Source organism: Corvus brachyrhynchos, unplaced genomic scaffold, assembly GCF_000691975.1.
Source record: "Corvus brachyrhynchos isolate BGI_N302 unplaced genomic scaffold, ASM69197v1 scaffold9, whole genome shotgun sequence".
NCBI classification, from domain to species: domain Eukaryota; kingdom Metazoa; phylum Chordata; class Aves; order Passeriformes; family Corvidae; genus Corvus; species Corvus brachyrhynchos.
Genome location: NW_008240037.1, coordinates 1,754,557 through 1,759,491, shown reverse-complemented (window position 1 = coordinate 1,759,491; position 4,935 = coordinate 1,754,557).

Below are 4,935 nucleotides of genomic sequence, written 5' to 3'. Positions count from 1 at the left end.
AGGGTGTTAAAGGGAAGTCTTCTGTTTGCCCTAGTAACTACTACACTATTATATGTCAGTCACTTCTACTTACATCCACTCCAGGAAAGATGCAGCAATTCATTATTAAAGCCACGTTCCAACACTACTACATGCAAAATGTTTTCTTGTGTGACTCAATCCAGGTGGGAAAAATACATCTTTGTATACTGAACTAAAAAATAAACAGCTAAAGATCTTTTCAATTCTGCTGACACAAGTAGCTGTTTATAATATATCAGGATAGAAATGAACAGAAATACTTCAAGTTTTTCTTGCACAAATAATGTAGTTTTCATCACTTTGTAAATAGGATATGTTTCATATTTTTTTTCAGTTACACATTTTAAAAACTGAAGGCTTTAGGTGAAGGTCTAAAATTTAGTTTAAAATCATAAAAATTGAATTAAAAGCTTCTATATGACCAAAATGTGTTGATTTTTTAGACCTGGACCTTTTGGGGTTTAAACTTGCTTTGGGGGACTTTAAAAAATGTTTCTTGTTTAATTTCAAACAAGAAAAGACTTAAAAACCATGGAAAAATTTGTGAAATGGAAAATCTGGTTCTTGCTCAGTCTAGTCCAATTCCTGCTCATCTAAATCCTGTTGGTTTCCAAAATGCAAGTTAATTAAGTTTCATTGTCGCCTAAGTGTCTTCAGTGACTTCATTTTTTCTTCAGAATATTCTTGATCTCTGCCACAGCCATCCAGTGCTAGCTTTGGGTTTTATTGAGGCTTTCAGCCTCTTCAGAAGTCATACAAGTGGAGCTGTCTCTGTTTGCCAGATGGGGTTATAGCACTAGACAAAAGAAAAAGCAGAGTAAGAGGCAGTCTGACTCCCACCCACTTTTTGTACAATCTCAACTACTGAAACAACTTCATCTCTCAGTGACGAGGCAAAGGAGAAAATAACTACCTCGCTTTATTTCCCTATTTGTCACAGACATGCAGTGATGCTCTGCAAGAGGGGAAAGAAAAAGTATTTCATGGGAAATAGATAGGCAACAAAAGGAAATTAGGAAAGGAAGGAAAATAGAGGAAGAATACATTGTAAAGGAGAAAAGCCTTATGCTAATGTAGCTACCATGAAAAAATTCGTGGTTTAATGTCATGTAATATGTATATGTGCCATGGTTTAGGAATGGTATTCCCTAATTTAATGCTCCCCTTAAAATAAAAGCTGCAAGTTCCTCTCTTCCCCCAGCTCCTCCAGTGAGAGACAAAAATGGCAGAGATCCCAAGTTGAGATACTAAGAATTTACTGAAAACAGCAGTGAGATAAGAGAATAAACAGTAATAGCAACAGTATTAATACAGAAGTGCAAAAAGAGGGTGATTTACTTGCAAAAAATGCTAACCAATGGACTGACCCAGTGCTACCCGGCCCCTGAGACAAAGAACAAAATGGCAGTGAACTCCTCATGCCGCCTTTTTCTTCCCGACAGTAATCCACTCCTGCCACCCTTCTCGGAAGTGAGAATCCCTTACTTCCATCACCCATAGCGATGTAAGGTGGTGTAGAATAACAAACTAGACATGCTTATATGGCTTCAGGCTCCACACCCTCAGCTATTGCAAAAACCAGTACAAGTCTGAGTATTTTAATGTGAACAAAAAGAAACAGCAATCTTTAAACTCTGCCTTGAAACTGTACTCACAAGTTGTTATTCTTTACTCAGTAGAAGTGCTGTGTCATGTTGAATCCTAGGCTTATTGTTTACAAGTAAACTGAACACCCTTGACCACACAGATTTACTAAAGAGTAGAAATATCAACAGATCATTCACTAGATGAAGTGTGAAAAATTCAACACATGCTACGAGATTTTATGTTTCTGAAAAAGTATCTTATGTAAAACAGAACCTATTTTAATATAATTTTGAAATCTGTGCTGTTGAAAACCTTCTGTTGTGTTATTATACTTTTTATTTTACAGCCTGTCCAGTTTTGAAACAAATCCCCAAGTAATATTTGCTATCATTTGGGTTTTTTATAATAGACTGAAATGTACAGACCTTAGTAAATTTACTTAGCAATATGTAGGAAATGGAGTGTGGGATTATTGTTGGTTTACTTTGGGTGCTTTTCTTTACATGGGTAGAACACTTTTGTAGAATGACAGAAAGCCTCAAAGCTAGTGCTGCAGCATGTTGTTAAAAATGTGGGTTTGCTTGCCTTGTTTACATTAGGTAGGTTTTTCTGCCTGCTAAATGAGAAACGGATGAAATAATTTTCAGTGTTTACTATGGCAAGAAAGAGCAGAAATTAGACCTGTTGGATTTTCTACTGTGTGCCCATCAATCCTGTGGCGCCGTTCCTAAGCAGCTGTTATTAGCCAGGGAAAGGTTTTGCAATGTTCATGTCTACAGTTTGTATCCTGAGGTTTACCACATACTGTAGTATCATCCTTTACAGACTGAACTGTGCTGAAGTTACAGGAAGGTTTTCATGACTGTGCATATTCAGAAGTGGTATGTAACTGAGAGAGCGTTACTTATTTAGCTGGGGTTTTTTTCTGTTTTTCAGCTGTCTGAATAAATTTTCAAAATGAAATAATAAAAATTAAAGCAAGAGGTCAGCTTTTCTGTTTACTTACTCTGTTTATTATCTGATCTACTGTTTTCATGTTTTCTTTCCAATTTGTTCACATCAGTCTTTACTCACCTTCATGTTAGGCCCAATTACTCACCTTCATGTCCACTTTTTTTTAATTTCTAGTTCTTTCACTGGTTGGCTCTTCCTCAGCTCGGTTAATTAATAGCCTTCCCATGACTGCCTCACATACTGCTGCTCTCTTAAAACACAGGCAATTAACTTTCACAAAATTTGCAAACTTTCCTCTCGCTCTCTGATCCGTCCTTCTCCTTTACTGCTGTTGTGTCCTCTCCATTGACACTATGGGATGTTTGGGTAGTACTGTAATCCATTGTTACTTCATATAATTTACAGAGTGTGAAGAAGAACAAAGGCACATTTTCGGCTAACTAATGAAAAATCCCTGATATAAAATTATAGAACAAAAGAATGAAGAGAGAAAAAAATCGAAAGCTTTCCTCATATGCTCTCATATTGGGTAAAACATCACATAACTAAGCTATCATTAATAAATAAGCAGTTTTATTTGCAAGTTTCAAAATATTGTAAGGCAATTTATCAAATCCAATTGCAAGTAGTAGACCCATGACTATTTCAAATGCTACACAATAATAAAAATTACTTCAATAAGTCTATTTTATTTCGTTTGTCTATGAAAATGTTATACTTTTTGTTTGGCTACTCATAAAAATATACAAGACTGTCTAGTCTGTCTGTCTACAATAGTTCACCATAGCTCAAATGTAAGAAATTACAGTGACTATCTTCTATCATAAAACTGTGTTCAGTAGCAAAAGAGGCTAGAGAAATCTCAACTTTTCTTAATGTTCCATAGAGTATACTACAAAATATATGAAAAAGGACCTTCTAAAGAAAAATGTTTTATCCTGCAATATAGTTTGGGATGTATTGCACTTCACAATGAATAATAACCAAGGTTTTGGTAAATCTTTAATGTGCTAAGAAGTAAATTCTGTCTAAAGAAATATAGTTAACTTTTAATCTTTTAGTAAGAATTTGCACTTTTTTTGGTAAGAATCCAGTGTTCACTAATAATGAAAAAAATTTATTTTGATAAAATATTTAGCAAAAATAGCCAATGTCTAGAAAAAGCAACATCTTCTTTTAATATTTAATGTTAAGAGGCTCTTAACAGATAAAGAGGTAGAACTTTTAATAACATTTAACCTTTCAAAACCTTTCAGCATCTAGAAAAGAAATTTAGACTATACAGCAGGACTGGCAGGCATATACAGGCATTTAATGCCAAAAATGTTCAGTGACTGAAAAATAACTTAGAAAATACCTTTAAAACCTAAATAGCATGAACAGTATGTGAGAAACTATGCATTCCCTATCTCTTCACACCTCCATCTCTGCCTGAATTTTCCCAAGGGCAATCACCATAGTGTTCGTCTGTTCCTTCATTTACCCCAGAGTCATTGCTCAGTGTCCCCTTCTCACTGCTCACTCTTCATCCTCCCCTGACCTACCACCACTCAGTATTTCAAGAAGACAGCAGTTTTCAGAGATTATTCTTGAGAAAAGTGTCCTTTAATGAGATTTTCTTTTAACTCAGGAAAGTCATTAATGGAGAAGGTCACAGGTGCTGTATATGAATGCTTGGATGTCAGATCTTCGTGGCCCACAGTCAATCACACTCAGCAGTGAGATGGGAGTGTAACTTTTTAAGTGCTTTTTCATGTAACATTCTGGGCATTCATCCTTTAAAGTTTCATAAATTGATATCCCACCCCACTTTTTCCAAACTTTAATCCTCCCTTAACATTTGAATTTTAAGCTTTAATACAAAACAGTAAGTGTCACCTTTTACATGTCTAAGGCATTAATACAGTCTGAACTCATCACGACTATCCAAACACTTTTCATATAACCACTTCTGATTAATTATTTTTCCCTGAATCCATCATGGTCTGCTGACAAAGGCTTCTGCAACTCAGTGGGCTCTTTTTCAAGACCTAATGTGAAGGTCTTCTCCAAAACTATAAGAAAAGCACATTTAATTCCATTTCTGGCTGGTCCAAATCTTGAGCAACCTGAAAAAAATTACCCTTGTCTTGAGCAAGAGATAGGACCAGACAACTTTCGGAGGTCCCTACCAGCCTGTATAAATTTATGTCTATACATAATGCTAGACACATACATGTTATGTCTATAGATAATACACCATGCTTCAAGCACAGAAGAGAAATAGTTAAGACACTGATGGGCAAAACTGCTACATAAAAATACAATTCCTTCTTAGAGTAAATTTGTCTGAGAAGCCCACAGCAAGGGGTGCATCAGCAGCCAGAAATGAAA